General features: G+C 46.8%; 1 long non-coding RNA gene across 1 annotated transcript; it reads left to right on the top strand.

The window, feature by feature from the left end:
* The first annotated feature begins 4221 nt into the window (after positions 1–4221).
* Positions 4222–17515, top strand: LOC141212583 (uncharacterized). The gene is made up of 3 exons (XR_012282307.1): positions 4222–4371; positions 16395–16526; positions 17380–17515. It is a non-coding gene; the product is annotated as an uncharacterized lncRNA (long non-coding RNA).
* The last annotated feature ends 677 nt before the right edge of the window (positions 17516–18192 follow it).

Below are 18192 nucleotides of genomic sequence, written 5' to 3'. Positions count from 1 at the left end.
GCGCCCATCTTGTACTAATGTGCCTCATCCAGGTCCCCATCTTGGGGCTATGTGCCCCATCCAGGTCCCCATCCTGTGGCAATGTTCCCCATCCAGGTCCCCATCTTGTGGCTCTGGTCCCCATCTTGTGGCTCTGTGCCCCATCCAGGTCCCCATCTTGTGGCTCTGTGCCCCATCCAGGTCCCCATCTTGTGGCTATGTGCCCCATCCAGGTCCACATCTTGAGGCTATGTGCCCCATCCAGGTCCCCATCTTGAGGCTCTGTGCCCCATCCAGGTCCCCATCCTGTGGCAATGTTCCCCATCCAGGTCCCCATCTTGTGGCTATGTGCCCCATCCAGGTCCCCTCTTGTGGCTATGTGCCCCCTGTGCTGTTCTTCACACACATAAAATAGAAAAAAAAAAAGATGATTCTCACCTGTCCTCCGTTCCCTCGGCGGCCTTCCTGCAGATGTGGCCCTCAGGCACCACAGAGTCCGACCCCTTGACGATCCCGACCTGGTCCAGGAGGAGCCGCCGACAGCAGCACTGCATTGCCGCACAGAGACTGTCTCCCAGCACAGCATTTTCAATGTCAGCCGCCGGCCAATCAGAGGCCAGCAGCTGACATCTGCATATGGCAATGACGTCATACTCGCTGCGCCGACACGCAGATATCAGCTGCTGGCCTCTGATTGGCCAGCGGCTGGCATTGGAAATGCAGTGCTGGGAAACAGTCTCTGTGTGGCAATTCAGCGCTGCTGTCGGCGGCTCCTCCTGGACCAGGTCGGGATCGTCAAGGGGTCTGTGCCTGCGGGCCGCATAAAGCAGCCTCAGGGGCCGCATGCGGCCCGCGGGCCGCGTGTTTGAGACCCCTGTCTTAGACAGTCCACAGGTGCACAGTACTGGTGCAAGCCTCCCGCGTCGCGTTCACCGGGCAGGGGTTCAGTCCTTCCTCAGGCAGCTCGGGTGTACCTGGCAGAACCCCACTTTCTTATGTACCTCTCTAGACCAACTTCACGCTGGGTCTTACTCCCTCCTCCCCTGCGCTTCCCACTGTGAATCCTGTTCGGGTGGCTGCGAGGTCCCCCCTGTCCGTCGGAGTTGCACAGACCTGCTTGACCCTACTTGGATTGAAGTGGGGAATTGGCTCCTGGCTATAGCAGTCAGAAGCATCCAGTTTTTCCAGCCGAGGCCTGAAGCTGCACGACTGGGCCAGGGGCTGGTCCACTTCTTGCGGCCTAGATCCTCCTGACACTTGGCAGGTTCGGTGTGTACGGGTGCCGCCTGCACTCGCCGTACTACCCTAGGATCCCTTCTACAGAACAGAGCTTACTCCCTGCTCCCCTCCTGGGCCTCAGTCCTGGGCCCTTGTAGTGGAGCAGAGCTCCTACAGAGACTCTGCTCCCAGACTGTTCCTCTGAACCACACTCCTCAACTCCCCGCTCTTGTTAAGAAGTCTGCCCTTTTATATATCTACAGTATGAGTGCTCCCATAAACTACTTCCTCCACCCACACCCATTACTGTTTTCCCCTAACTTTGGGTTCCCCCCACCCCAGCCAGGGTCAGGGCTCAGCAGAAAACTACATTGCCTCTTGCCCCTCCTGCTGGCCTGGGGTAGTGTAGTGTTGGATGTAGGTGTTGAGGTTCCGTGCAGCACTCCCTCCTTACCTGAGAGAAGGGAGACACCACACCTCTGGGTGAGGTGCAGTACCTCTGTGGCGACCGAACCCTCAGGGGCGCCACGCTACTACATGAATGACTATGGAGATGCATTATACTTTATGGATGACTATGGGGCTGCATTATAGTACATGTATGACTATGGGCTGTGCATTATACGTTATGAATGACTATGAATTGTGCATTATAATTTATGGATGACTATGGGGTGCACTATACTACATGGATGACTATGGGCTGTACATTATACTTTATGGAGGACTAATGGCTGTGTATTATATTATATGAAGAATATGGGCTGTGTATCATGCTAATATGGATGACTATGGGCTGTGCAGTGTATTATATGGAGTACTATGGGATGTATTATACAATATAAAGGACTATGAGATGTCCATTATACTTTTTCTATGGAGCCCCGTGACTTTTATGTACGCCCCTGATGAGCATAGTTTATTTTCTTCTATACATTAAAGAACAGTAGCAGAATGGGGAAAATGTACCAGGATGAGGGATATACTGTATATACCAGAATGGGCCCGGGATAAGGGACATATACCAGAATGGGCGATATAAATACCAGGATGGGGCCAGGATGAGGTACATATATACCAGGATGAGTGATATACGGTATATATCAGGATGGAGGACGCGCATATATATATAATATAATATAATAATTTATTCAAGATGGAAGGGGGGCCCGGTCCAGATCTTGCACTTGGGCCCATAAGACTCCAGTTACGCCACTGCATGCAGCTATAACCAGTCAGTCAAATGGGTACATACAGTACTGTGCAATATTTTTAAGCAGGTATGGAAAAATGCTGCAAAACAACATCAAAGCATCAGGTACACTTGCATACAGTTTTGTAAAGGACCTCAACAGGGAGACTGTTCCCAATATCTTGGCTCACTAAAAAATAACCACAGATCTGTGGATGTAGGCTTGGACAAAAATACTTCTGTCTCTCTATGTAATCCAAGACAGACTTGATGATTTTGAGATCAGTGTTCTGTGGGGGCCATATCATCACTTCCAGGTTCGTTGTTCTTTTTTATACTGTATAGTACTTAGTCACATTGGCTTTATGTTTGGGGTCATTGTCCTACTTGTTAGGTATTGTGGTTCTGTGCTCCCACCTGGGAATGGATCAAGTCCAGTGCTACGCTACTCCGGTCGCAGGGGCCACCATTGTCCTGACACTGCAGGCGAAGCTACTACGCATGCAGGAAAACCGTCTCAATCGTATGGAGCATTGCGCTCTGGAGTAGTAGGATTTGTGAGGACGCGGGACACCGTATCTCCCACTGATATAATGCCCGGTTAACATGGGATGCTGTGTTCAACCGGTTGCCAGGCAACACACGATACTGCGGTGTCTGGCACTAGGCAGTGGTGGGATTGGGTCCAAGCTGCTGTGCAAGTTAGCAGGGAGTGGTTGTCTTGGGATGATTGGGAGGTATTCAACACCTGATCATTAGGTGGGCTATTTAACCCTGTTCCCTGCTCAGTCCTTTGCTGTTTATTACAGTTTCAATGTGCTGTGGTGGTGAGGGGTGCTATCATTATTAGTTGTTATCTTTCCAGCGTTTTGTCTTAGGAGTCTTCTCTTTCCCTTTTAATTTTTCCTAGGTGTTCTTACAGAGGTACCCACCCGGTTCTTGACTAGGCACCGGCCGTGTCACCAGACACCAGCTGGCTAGTGACAGTGGGCCTGGGAAGGCTCTGCCAAAGTCCCCCTTCCATCACTGGGAGATGAGTGAAAAGTGTTCCCAGTCCTAAAGAGCTCACCTAGCTGGGCAGCTTGTGCCAAGTGCGTCTGTCCCTGCGGATTTGCTGGTTTGGTGCCAGTCTTGCTGGGTCTTTCTGCGTTAGCGCATTACACTGCTGAATAATAAATTTAGAGCCAGTCAGACGCTTAACTGATGGTATTGCATGATGGATAATTATTAGTGTTGAGCGAGTATGTTCTGTTAACCCTTTCGCCGAGTATGCTTTGGCCGAGCACCGAGTAGCTACAGCTGCTCGGTGTTATGTTTGAATCACTCCTGTGTGCATGATTTGCGACTGTTTGACAGCTTTAGTACATGTAAGGAATGTCTATTTTTTACACATTCCTCAAATGTATTAAAGTTGTCCAAACAGTCGCAAATCATGCACATGGGAGTGATTCAAACATAACACTGAGCAACTGTAAATACTCGGTGCTCGGCGCGAGCATACTCGCCAAAAGGGTTAACAGAACATACTCGCTCAACACTAATAATTATCTGCTATATTTCTCTGCATTGAAGACACCATTAATGATGACCAAATCCCCAACTCCATTTGTTGAACTGGAGTTCCAAATATGCTAGGTCCCTCTGTAATGGTGTAGAAGATGTCTGAACACCCTCTCTGAAGACTCCTGACTGTATAGTTAGTGTGACCTGTGGTTTTATGTGTTTTATCCTTATGTAGGCTCCAGTTTTCCTCTGTACAGGGGTGGACATGGTTAACTGTAGGGCCAGCCCATAGTTTGGGGAGGAGTAAGTGGGCACCAGGAGTTAGTTCCTGTTTTAATAGAGAGTCTGAGTAGAGCTGCAGAGAAGAAAGGACAACTTCAATCGGATCTAGCCATAATTTTGCGTGTGCGAAGAGCAGACATACTAGGGAATACATTTCAGCATTCAAGTAACAGTGGCAGCAGTACTCCATACCAAAGGCAAGTTGGGGCACCCACTGAAAAATAAATCATTTTAAAGCTAGTCTCAGTGTTAGCCAGACCTGGAGGTCTTTGTGAAGAAATATGGGATCAGTCAGGCTGGTACAATGGTCACAGCGCAATACATCAACCCATGTAGCCCTGTACTGGGAATATGAAGGCCCTCGGTGGAGCTTGTTGTTCATTTGCAAAGTTTTACACAAGTATTGCGCCACCGTCCTCAACCATCAAGTGTGAACCTCTGTCATACTATACAGATGAAAGTTTAAAGCATTATTCCTGCTACCCATTGTACATTTTTTCCAGACCTAGTAAATGAGAGTTTATTTTTGTAAACATGTCTGTCTTCTTCTTTGCGGAGTTAGAGTCCCAGTGTCTCACCAACTGTGGCAGAACATAGTCTGAATGTGCCATCAGCTGAATCAGTAATATGTGCACACAACGAGGAACCCCTTGTCTCGTCCCTTACACCTTCACCATACTTAATTGTTGCTTGCAGATCCTCTATATTGTTCCACTCTCCAGCCCTTTGACAAACTAACTGTCTTCTGTGACCGGCAAATATTTCACATTTTTGCTCATTAGTCCATAGCCAAGGCTGACATTTTTTGGCACCCTTGTTTCTATGACTAAGATATTGTTTTTGATTACAATTCTTCCATGAAGACCACTTCTGGCCAGAACTTTGGATGGGATGGGAGCATTTTTGTGCCAGCTCTGTGCTCAGGCTTGGACTGGCCGACAGGAGAACAGGAGAATCCTCCAGTGGGCCCCTGTGCAGAGTGGCCACCACCCTCTTATATGAGCAGCACTTGGCACAATAAACTTTACTCACTATGTGCAGACAAAGGCAGCATCTTATTCATTTACCAATCTACCCAGTTCATTGTTATATAAATTTGTGATTGAGGATAATGTCACATTTGCATGTAGTTGAGAAGTGGGGCCCTAGAGTTGGATAGTGGGGGCCCCTGGCACCAGTCAGACACTGCTTGTGTCTCTTGTATTCGGTGGCTCTGTGTCGTCTTCAGTCTTCTATCAGGTAGTTTGTTGTGTAGGACATACACTATTTTAGTGCCCTTCCCCCATCACAGAGATTGGTCTCCATAAGGCTGTGTGCCCACGATGCGTTTTTTAAGCTTTTCCGCAGCGGCAAAAACGCTGCAGAAACGCTTAAAAAACGCATGGTAGAAGGCCTGCCATGTTCCCCAATGATAATCCGCATGTACTGTGCACATGCTGCGGAAATTTCCACTACGGAAAAAAACGCAGCACTACCAATTATTTTGCGGAAGTGCTGCGTTTTCGCCGCCATTGACTTGCATTAGATCGCATGGATTACGCATCACTGTATATGTAGATGCGCATTCCATGCGTTCTAATGTGCGGATCGTACCCAGGTCTAGAGAAGAAGAGACTCTCCTCCGGACCCGCGTACCATAGAAAGCTGTAAAAAAAAAAAGAATAAAATAAGTATGTATTTATTTTTTACCTTCTGGCGGCCCCCGATGCGCTCCTCCTCTCATGCCGGCAGTTCACGATGGACTTAAGGACCTGCGCTGACGTCATAGTCGTGTGACTGGTCACGCGATGCTGACGTCGGCAGGTCCTTCAGTGTAACATGATCTGCCGGCAGCCGGGACAGTGAAGCTAGACACCGGGGGCCATCGGAAGGCAAGTATATATTTATTTTTTATTTTTTGACATTCTCTCGGGTCACACTATATAAATCCATGCCGTTTGCATGGATTTATATAGTGTGACCTAGTTGTCAAGCACTTTCCAAGTGATGCTAAAATCGCTTGGAAAGCGCTTGTCAACCCGCATGCGGAAATGCATGTGAAGAAAGCTTGACATCCACATGTCCCTGACAGGAAAAACACATGTACAATCCGCATGTACAATCCGCATGTACAATCCGCATGCGTTTCTTCTGCCAGGGGAGATGCAGAAACGCTCAGGAAAAATCCGAAGCATTTCTGCATTGTGGGCACATTGTTAGAATCCTCCTGTTAATTTTTGCTATATTGTGTTTTGCGGTCACGTGACCATCTGCCTATATATTCCAGCTCTGCCCTTCTGGCTTTGCTGGACTTCAGCGTTGTTTGACTGCTTTGCTAGCCAGGTGCTTCTGTGCCTTTCTCTGTCAGTTCGCTTGGTCCTCTTGGACCTCTAGTACTTTTTGTCAGTTTGTCTTTTGTGTTCTACAACAATTTCTGTTTAGGAGGTGTCCCATTTTTGTCCCAGTCCTTAGTTCTTTAGGGACCCCTCCCTTAATTCTATAGGTCTTCGTTCAGACTAGCCGAGGACGAAGGTGGGTCTGTTCACTAAAAACAGGCAGCCCGCTACATCGTAGGGATTCAGCTTAGTCTTACTGTAGGGACAGCTTTCCCCTATCTTTCCTTAGTTCTTCTTGCAGATCACAACACACATAGCCTTACTTTGTTATTTAGATAGACAGATAGATAGAGGGCTGCCACCAGGAATTTCAGGGCCCAATATTGGCAACATTTTCAAGCTCCCTTGAGACTCCGCCCAGGCTCCACCCCAGCTCCAACTCCACCCCTCGAAACTTCCACAGTCCCACCACCAAATCTTGGAAAAACTCCACTTCTGCACCACGCCCTCACCAATCACAGATTTACAGTTCCCACTCAACCATATATCGTATACATAGCCAGCAACTTTTGTTTTGGCCAAAAGATTTTTTTAATCAACCACCACGACAAGTTAGACTCTTTTGGCTGAGCCCTACTCTACTCTAATTTATTAAACCTTTCTTAAAATATCCAATACTCTTTTTAGGTATATTTTTATTTCTTTTTCTTTAAAGGAATGTGTCACAAATTTTTTAAAATGACTAATAATATCACATTCAAGGAACAAATACCATCACACCATGGCCGGACCACATTTTACCATCACATAGTCACCAAATAATACCACATACAAGGTATACTGCCACACCATGACCAGACCACATATTACCACCACATAGTGATCAAATAATACCACATACAAGGAACAAATACCGCCACACCATGGCCAGACCACATATTACCACCACATAGTGACCGAATAATACCACAAGCAAGGAACAAATACCACCACACCATGACCAGACCACATAGTGACTGAATACTACAATACTGATCATTAATAAAAAAAAAAAAAATACTAATATTACCATAAGTGCCATTATACACAGGAGCTCTCTACATAGTAGACGGTGTATAGTGTAAGTGTAGAGGTAATACAGTGATCACCAGTGACATTATACACAGGAGCTCTGTATATAGTGTCAGTGTACAGATAATACAGTGATCACCAGTGACATTATGCACAGGAGATTTGCATATAGTGTCAGTGTACAGGTAATACAGGGATCACCAGTGACATTATACATAGGAGCTCTGTATGTAGTGTCAGTGTACAGGTAATACAGTTATCACCAGTGACATTATATACAGGAGCTCTGTATATAGTATCAGTGTACAGGTAATACAGTGATCACCAGTGACATTATACACAGGAGCTCTGCATATAGTGTATAGTGTACAGGTAATACAGTGATCACCAGTGACATACACAGGAGCTCTGTACATTAGTATATAGTGTCATTGTACAGAGAACACATTGACTCACAAGTGAGGTCTCTAGTTGAAGTCCTTCATCTTCGCTTTTTTTTGCTTTCATCCAGCGCAGACCGACCTCACTTCTTCCAGCCAGGACTCGTCTCTGCATAAAATAGCACACAATTATCTAGAGTACATTCCCCAATTTCTACATTACGCAGCTGAATACAGATGTGCACCCACCATTAATATATAATTAGTTATTATGCAACCCACCATTCCAAATACAAATTGTAATCCACCACGGCCCCCCCACTAACTGTAAATAGCCACTTTCTCCACCCAATAAATATATAAATTAAATAGCACCTGTACTCTTTCCCAATTCATTACCAGTCACACTCCTGCATCCTCAACACCCCCAACTCTGTACCTCCGGCTCCCCCAATTCATTATATTTACATGAACCCCTCCACTCCAATTCATTATGTCATATTCGTGCTCTCTCCCAACCTCTATTCATAATCATTTATTCTCCCCCACTCCCAATTCATCATTTGCTCTCCCCCACTCCCAATTCATTATTTGCTCTCCCCCACTCCCAATTCACCATTAGCTCTCCCCACTCCCAATTCACCACTACCTCTCCCCACCCCCACTCCCAATTCACCATTTGCTCCCCCCACCCCCACTCCCCATTTGCTCTCCCCACCCCCACTCCCAACTCATCATTTGCTCTCCCCACTCCCAGTTCACCATTTGTTCTCCCCACCCTCCACTCCCAATTCGCCATTTGCTCTCCCCACCCTCCACTCCCAATTCACCATTTGCTCTCCCCACCCGCACTCCTAATTCACCATCTGCTCTCTACCCCCCACTTCCAATTCAACGTTTGCTCTCCCCACCCCCCACTCACTATTTGCTCCATTCACCATTAGTTCTCCCCACCCCCTATTCCCAATTCACCATTTGCTCTTCCCACCCCCAATTCATCATGTGCTCTCCACACTCCCAATTGACCATTAGCTCTCACTACCGCTCCCTCCCAATTGACCATTTGCTCTCCCCACTCCCAATTTACCATTAGCACTCCCCACCCCCACTCCCAATGCACCATTTGCTCTCCTCACCCCCCACTCCCAATTCACCATTTGCTCTCCCCACCCCAATTCACCATTTGCTCTCCCCACCCCAACTTCATCATTTACTCTCCCCACTCACCTCTCTCAATTAATCATTTGCTCTCCCCACCCACTCCCAATTCATCATTTGCTCTCCCCACCCCCCACTTCCAATTCACCATGTACTCTCCCCACCCTCCAGATCATTATCTGTTCTCCCCACCCCCAATTCACCATGTGCTCTCCCCACCCCCCACTCGCAATTCACCATTTGCTCTCTCCACCCCCACCTTCAATTAATAATTTGCTCTCCCCACACACCATGTGCTCTCCCCACCCCCAATTAATAATGTGCTATATCCACTCCTCACTCCCAATTCACCATGTGCTCTCCTCACCACACACTCCCAGTTCACCATGTGCTCTCCCCACCCCTTAATTCCAGTTCGCCATGTGCTCTCCTCACCCCCCACTTCCAATTCTCGATGTTCTCTCCCCACCCCTGACTCTCAGTTCATCATGTGCTTTCCCCACCCCCCACTTCACCATTTGCTCTCCCCACCCCCACTCCAAAGTCATCACTTGCTCTCCCTACCCCCAATTCACCATGTGCTCTCCCCCCCCCACTCCCAGTTCATCATGTGCTCTCCCCCAAGACTATTTAATTAATTCTATTAAAAAAAAAATGTGATACTTACCTCTTATATAATCCCCTGCAGCTGCACTTCTGCATCTTGGCCCTCTATGCAGACGCGTACGCGATGATGTCATTGCGTACGCACCTTCACCAGCACGTCCCATAAGAGGCGGAGGGACTGCACGGCCGTTCAGTTTTTATGGCTGTGAGAGCTCCAAGAGTCCCGGAACACGATACCCCAGTGTCGGCACATAAGTAAGCAAAAAAGATGGTAGCACTTAATAGAAAATTACATAAAAAATGGTGTATTTATTGGCCCGTGTGAACAGGTGCCAATGTTTCGGCTCAAAAGCAAGTGGATTTTTAATGCAACCAAACAAGCCTCATCAGGTCTAAGAAATGTATTTATTTTAATAAAATAAACAGTTTGTATTGTGGAGTCTGCTCCACTTCAGAGTTATTACATATATTGGGAATAACTCTTTAACCCCTTCCCACTTAAGGTAGTTTTTACTTTCCTGACCAAGCCAGATTTTTTAAACTAATATGTGCCATTTTATGTGGTAATAATTTTTTTCTTGACACATTGTAGTTTATGTTCGTGGTAAATTTAGGTCAATATGATAGACATTTATATAAAAAATATCGGAAATTTGACAAATATTTAGAAAAAGTCTAATTTTTGAACTTTGAATTTTGTATGCCAATGAAATGTCCCATCCCTCAGTTTTTCAGGACCATCTACACATTTGAAAAGATTTTGAGGGATCTATATGTCATGTATACACCTCAAAATATTCAAAACCGTATTCAGAAATTTTGTATAACCCACAGGGCTTCATGCAAAGTTAAATGAAAAATTACTTTTTATTATTATTATTAACATGTGAAGGTATTTGCAAAGGGGGGTAGCAGAGGAATAGTGAGGCGAGAGATGAACTAGTCGAGCAGCAGAGTTGAGGATGGACTGGAGGGGTGCGAGAGTGTTAACAGGTAGGCCACAGAGGAGGGTGTAACGGGTCTGGGAGGTGGAACCTCTGAGCAACTATACAAGGGGGCAGTCCTTGTAAGGAAGCGGGTGGCTCCCAGGGAAGACGGGCAGGTAGTCACGGCAAGTGACAGGGACAGTCTCGGGGTAGAAGGGCAGGTAGTCACGGCAAGTGACAGGAACAGTCTCTGGGTAGAAGGGCAGGTAGTCACGGCAAGTGACAGGGACAGTCTCTGGGTAGAAGGGCAGCGGGCTGGTGGCTGGTGAGCGCTCCCAAGTGAGCGGGCGAGAGTCTCTGGACAGGCAGGTGGTCACGGCAAGTGACGGCAGAGCCTCCAGGTAGGCTAGCAGGCAGGTAACAGGTGAGCGCTCCCAGGTGAGTGGGCAGGCTGGTCCATAGACAGACTGACAGGTGTCGGAGGGCAGACCGCAGGCTTGCAAGCAGGTAAGCGGATATCAGGCAGGTATCAAGCAGGAATCTGGCAGGTGACTGGCAGGTAACAGGCAGGAATCTGGCAGGTGACTGGCAGGTAACTGGTAGCGGGACCTGAGGGCTGAAGCAGAGTGAAGGCTTTGCAACAACATTGCTCGGGCACCTCCATTTTGGAGGAGGTGCCTTATATATGGGAGGTCCTCCGGCAATAGGCCGGGGACTCCTTAGGACGGCGCGCGCGGTCCCTTTAAGAGAGGGGGAGCGCACGCGCGCCCTAAGCACACTGCCGGGGAAGGAGCGCGTGCCGGAAGCAGCGGGGAGAGAAGCGCTGGAGGACGCCGCGCCAGGAGCAGGGAGGTGAGAGGGACGGCGTCTCTGCCTAGTACAGGGCAGAGACGCCGATGCTACAGAGGGTGTTGCAGTAGTCGAGGCGGGAGATGATGAGGGCATGAACAAGCAGTTTAATAGATTGAGGGTTGAGGAAAGGATGGATTCTGGGAATACTTTTGAGCTGGAGGCCACAGGAGGTGGCAAGAGCTTGGATGTGGGGTTTGAAGGACAGGGCAGAGTCAAGGGTTACTCCGGGGACAGGGAAAATTGTGATGTCATTTATTGTGATAGAAAGATCAGGTGGGGAAGATATGCGAGATGAAGGAAAGATGATGAGTTCAGTGTGCGGAAACAGTTGGCTTATACTCGAGTATATACGGTATATACTTTAAACTGTAAAGTGTTAGTAACAAGGCAAATCAACAGTAGAACTAATATCAGTAAGCTTGGGATAGCAGAGAAAGTCTTTCACTATTTAACGTTAATGTTCTCTTCACAAAGGTGGTGTGCCCAGTCGTGTGAGTTTCCATGTAAGTTCTCTATGAAGCTCTGGCCCTAGCAGGGATCACTGGGTTTTCCGGCTAGGCCGCAAGTCTCTCTCTGATGTTCACTACTAGGACCAACCCTTCTCAATCACTATGTTTCCACAAAGTAAAATAATAGGAGCTATACTCACCTCCGGTGCTGGCACTATTCCAGCTGGATCACTGAGGGGCTACCGCAGGAACTGAGCAGTCAATGTCTTTGATCCTAGCTGTTATCTTTAACGCCTTTGATGCCGCAACCTATAGTATCAGTGGCATCTAGGTTGTCAAATAAAGGTAGGGGGCTCTTTTAGTCAACCAACTCTACACAATGGCCCCCACAGCTGCAATTGTAAATCATGCCTCGCAGCATCGTGCAATAAAGCTCAACCAGGTTCATGTTCTGTAAAGGGACTAAAATAAAAAAAGTAAAAAACAAAATGGTTTATAGAAAAAAATAACACAAATCCCAGGTCCCGTTCTTTGATGTGGACTTGGGAACTGAGCCGACAAATGATGGCTGCGTTATTCAGCCATCATCTGCCTCTAACACTGTGCTTAGGGCGCGTGCACGCTCCCTCCCTCTAAAAGGGGCCGCGCGCCGTCCTAAGGAGTCCCCGGCCAATGGCCGGAGGACCTCTCATATAAAAGGCACCTCCTCCAAGATGGAGGTGCCCGTGCAAGGTTGTAGCTTTGTGTGTTAAACTCTGCTTCAGCCCTCAGGTCCCACTGCCAGCCTGACTACCAGTCCAGCCCGCCAGCCTGACTACAAGTCCAGTCCACCAGCCTAACTACAAGTCCAGTCCGCCAGCCTGACTACAAGTCCAGCCCGCCAGCCTGACTACAAGTCCAGCCCGCCATCCTGACTACAAGTCCAGCCCGCCAGCCTGGCTACAAGTCCAGCCCGCCAGCCTGACTACAAGTCCAGCCCGCCAGCCTGACTACAAGTCCAGTCCGCCAGCTTGTCTACTCTCCAGCCCGACAGTCTGTCTACAGTCGCGTCCGCCAGTCTGTCTATGGGCCTTGCCCGCCTGCTTACATTGAAGCACCTGCCTGTTACCTGCCGTGCCTGCCAGCCCGCTTACCTGGAAGCACCTGCCTGTTACCTGCCGTGCCTACCAGCCAGCCTACCTGGAGGCTCCTGCTTGTTACCTGCCGTGTCTGCCAGTCCGCCTACCCGGATCACCCGTCAGCCTGCCTGCCGTGCTCATCTGATGTACCGGTCAATTCCTGCCTTCTGACCCGTGGGAGTCACCTGCTCTCATACAAGGTCGGTCCCAGAGTACCACCTGGTCCCTCTGCTCGGTCCTTCCCTGGTCACGGAGTCGATTGAGCCGCCGTATGACCTTGGTCAGTCCGAGTTGATACCTAGTTACGCCCCTCTGGTCCCTCCTTGCACCGCAGCACAGAGGTTCCACCACCCGGATCCGTAACATACTCCTTTGAACACATGCCTGTGGAGAGTAGGAGACTGTGATTTTTGCTATATACTGAAGCAGGGTTGCCACCAGGAATTTCAACACCCCATACTGGCAACATTTCCGGGCACCCTTGAGATTCCACACCAGCCCCGCCTCCACCCCTCGAACTTTCCACTGTCCCACCTCCCACTCTTGGAAAAACTCGGCTTCTGCACCTCGGTTTCACCAATCACACATAAACAGTTCCCATCGAAAACCATATCACATACACAGCCATCAGCTTTTGTTTTGGCCAAAAGATTTTTTAAGCCTGCCACCACGACAAGGTAGACTCTTTTGGCAGGGCCCTACTCTACTCTAACCTATTAAACATTTCTTAAACTATCCAATATTCTTTTTAGGTATATTTTGCTTATTTTTCTTTAAGGGAATGAGTGACGTACATTTTTTAAACTAATTGAAACCAGATTGTGATAATTTTTTTATAATCTGTATTTCTGACTTCAGATTATTGTATCCTGCTTTCTGTACATTTATGGCAATCTGCTGTCTTGCCTGTTTGGAGATATGAACAATAGACATATGGATGTATATATATTACAAGACAAAATAGGGGACTCTAATTCCTAGGGAGAGTTTTCTATACATGTTCTCATGTTTAGTGACATGCAGATGTCATTGTGCAGGAAAGGGGAAGAGGTGAGCTGTGACACGACCTAATGTGAATGGTGGATTCTGTTATCTCTCATTGTAATCCTGCTGGCTATGATAATGAGGTGACTGCTGAAAAGGAATCTCTTCTGGACGTGTTATTCTATTAGAAAAGCAATTTCTGTTTATTATTTGTGATATAAGGGGTGACAAACTTTAAAGTAAATTCTTCCAAAACGTTAAACTATGATTAAAAGGATTGCCAATTTTCTGGTTATTCTTGACCAATGTGTTTGAGATGATGATAAGGCACTTAGTATTATGGTCTTTCTTGAACTTCGGCACTAAATACGAAATATGGGAAATAGACTATATTTCTATGTTGAATTTCTGCATTAAGGGCCTTTTATTCATCTCACACACACATTGGTTAAGAATAACCAGAGCATGGTCAATGCCCTTAACATAAAAGTTTTGTAAAACATTCCCACTAAACATTTCACTAATTAAATCTATTTTTCATAAGAGTCATTTAGTTAAATCCTTTGGTCAATTATGTAAAGTGCAAAATTATAATGTAACAAAACAAACAAAACAAAGACAAAACGTATAACCAATTAATACAATGAAAATAAGGTCATTTTGTGAGGTTAGAAAACATATTAAAACAACAAACAGTATTGCACACGATCTAAGGAATGAACCATAATAATAAAGACGTATTTCCATAAATTCAAGAACAACAAACAATAGTGCGCTCTATCCTAAAAACTGAGCCCTAATATTAAATGGGTATTCCCATCTGGGGTACGGATAGTGCATCGCAGGGTCAGTCAGGTGCAGGTCTCAGAACTGAAACATTACTATCCGATCTGTTACATCTGTCTAATGCTAGGACTTTGGGTCAGTAATCCCGCAGTCAGGCTAGGACACTCATCCATAATACAGGGGAACATACATGGCAATAACACACTAATGTAAAACTGGCTGCAATGTAGAAGATGTGAAGATGCAAATTTACATGTATGGAACAGGCAGTCGTTTTACCTGCTGGTTAGAAAAATTCTTTATCAGGTCTTTAATATTCAGGTGTCTGGCGAGCTCATGCTCAATTGACAGAAGGGCTCGGCTGTTTAACCGTTGTTCCGTCATTGTAGAATGCAGATAGTTCTTGAGAGTTTGCTAATGCTATCTCTCCTTCTGCTACTCAAAGTGGTTGGGTGATAAAAATTCTTGCAATACACACCTCTCCAAATCTTGAAGCTCGAATTTGTAGATGGCGTTTAGTAAAGCCAGTGGACCCATGTTTTCTGTAAATGTAGCTTCATAAACTTTCCGAAGACGTTGCTACTCAGAAAGTAACGGTGATGTGAGATCTACCTGCCTTCCCATGGGTTGTTCCATCTCTTGCTATTATTTTGAATTATTTGGTTCTTTCCTAGAATGGGTGGTTAAGTATGAAACAGGTTCCTCCGCTATAATCCATTATCTTGACGATTTTCTTTTTGTGGGACCACCAGATTCCAGGTCCTGTCAATTTTTGCTGGACAATTTTATTTTTTTCGCGTCGTATTTTGGCGTTTCCTTATCCAGTGGAAAAACTTTTGCTACTACTTCGCTATCCTTTTTAGGAATTGAGATTGATTCCGTTGCCATGGTTTTTCGCCTTCCCTCAGAAAAAAATTCAAAATTGCTGTCCCAGATTGAAGGATTTTGTTCTGTCCTCAAAGTAACACTATGTCAAATGCAGTCCATGCTAGGCCTCCTTAACTTTGCTTGCACAGTAATGCCTATGGGGAGAATTTTTCCAGACGTTTATCCCTCTCGACCAAAAGCATCAAGCTTCCCCATCATAGAATTCGGATAAAACCTCCTTTGAAAGCAGACTTGCTGGTTGGGAAGGAGTTCCTCTTGTCCTATAATGGATATACATGCTTTTAGTCATCGGAATTGACTAATGAGGATCTCTCCCTTTTTTCCGATGCCGCTGGATCTACTGGTTTCAGTGTCATTTTTGGAGACCAATGGTGTGCCGAACCTTGGCCGGAATCTTGGCGCACTGAGGGCTGGGTTAAAAACCTTACTTGGTTAGAGTTATTTCCTATCATCACAGCCATTTCTTTATGGGGCCCATCCCTCAGGGATAAACGGATCTGTTATTGGACTGACAATATGAGTATTGTACACGCCATAAATCACTTGTCGTCCTCATCTCCCCTGGTTATCAAATTACTCAGATTCCTGGTATTAAAATGCTTACGTTTAAACATCTGGTTTTAAGCCCGCCATGTTCTGGGTACAAATAATGTCATTGCTGATTCTCTTTCTCGTTTCGATTGGCAGAAATTCCGGGAATGTTTCCCCGCGGCCAAACCAGAGGGGCATCCATGCCCATCCCTCATGTGGGAGGTGGTAGAGAAAGATTGATGGAGTTGGTGAGATCTTCAGTGGCCTCGTCTACATGGCGTTCTTACGGTAAGGCATGGAATGAGTGGCATAACCTATTTGGGGATAGATCAGCAGCAGCATCCGACGCTGCCCGTCTGGAGGTCACAATCGAATATTTACTTTACTTGCGTAGCATGGGTGTTTCAGGAGCCGTTGCACAGAACCGCCTATCTGATCTCGGTGTTTATTTTCGCCTCTTAGGTTGGAACGATGTTACTAAGGTTTTCATCATTCGGCAGGCTATTATGGGTTGGAGGAGGGAGCACACTCGTCAGGGGAACAGACGGCCCATTTCTTTCAGTTTACTTACCCGCCTAATCAACCCACTCCCACTGTCCGCTCTTCTCCTTTCAAGTCTGCTCTACTCTCTGACGCTTTTTGACTCGCGTTTTTTGGTGCTTTGCGCATTAATGAATTGGTGTCCCCATCCAAGCGCACTTCAGGAGGACTCCAGTATGATGGTATCACTCCCTGTGACCGAGGTCTCCGTATCCACTTTCGGAAATCGAAAATTGACCCGTCCGGTATTTGTTCATGGGTTCCCCTTCTTACCATCCCCGGTCCTATTTGTCCTTTAACCCTTGTTAATAATTACTTATCGTTCTGGCGATCTGGTGACTCATTTTTCTCACATGAGGATGGTTCTCCTCTTACGGTTTTTCAATTTCAATCTAGTTTTTTTGGAAATGTTTAGCTTTCGTAGGCCTTCCTCTCAAGGTATTTGGTACGTACTCCTTTAGGATAGCAGCTGCTACCGAAGCAGCCCGTGCTGGTTTGCCTAACTCCGAGATCCAGCACATTGGTAGATGGCGTTCCTCCTGTTTTGCAAGATACATCAGACCGAATTTATTGCTTCACTAACTTTATTATCTCTTCATAGATGGTGTAAAACACACAGTGAGGATACTGGGCCACTCTTACATCTTCTGGGCATCCCAAAGAGCAGAACGTCGACCAGGTGGCAGAGGTCTTGGGTTCCACGGCATCAACGTTTTTTTGAGAGGAATAAGAGGCTTGACCTGGCCTCAGGTTCTTCCCGAGGTGGTGCGGATAGCTGAGACTGCTTCCTCTCCCTTAATTCTAGTCCTGCATGCGGGCGGGAATGATCTCTGCTCCTTTCACCTAGCGGAGCTCCTCACAATCATGCGCTCCGACGTGGATAAATTCCACAGACTTTTTCCAGAGCTTACTCTGATTTGGTCAGAGGTCATGTCACGTGTTGCATGGCAGGGCGCGAGAGATGCGGCGGCAGTTGAACGTTCTGTGCGCACGCTTAATGCCCACTTGTCCCGCTTTATCCGTTTTAAGGCCGGAGTGGTCATGAGGCATCACCAACTTGAGGGAGACAATTCCAGTCTTATGCTACCCGATGGAGTCCATCTGACGGAAATAGGGCTGGATATTTTTCTCTCCGGTCTCCAGGATAGCATAGAACAAGCTTTTTACCAAATGGGTGGGGGGCGGAGCGCAGTATAAATACTTCGCTCCTCCTTAGCGGTCATTTGCTCCATCTTGATGTTTTTTTCCGGGACGAAGTCTGACTTGCGCTGGGAGTCCAGCTGTGGCATATGGATTTGCACCCGTTTCAGCTGGCCAATAGTGCCTTAACCGAGTTTTATACCGGTTAAATACTGAGCATGTCCTTTTTGGCTGTGACCGACTTCTACCCATTAAAAGGAGTTTTGGTTAAGAT

Source organism: Phyllobates terribilis, unplaced genomic scaffold (assembly GCF_046119375.1).
Source record: "Phyllobates terribilis strain yellow unplaced genomic scaffold, ASM4611937v1 Scaffold_176__1_contigs__length_3987557, whole genome shotgun sequence".
Lineage (NCBI taxonomy): Eukaryota > Metazoa > Chordata > Amphibia > Anura > Dendrobatidae > Phyllobates > Phyllobates terribilis.
Note: the sequence above shows the minus strand (reverse complement) of the source record. Positions and strands in the feature narration are given on the sequence as shown.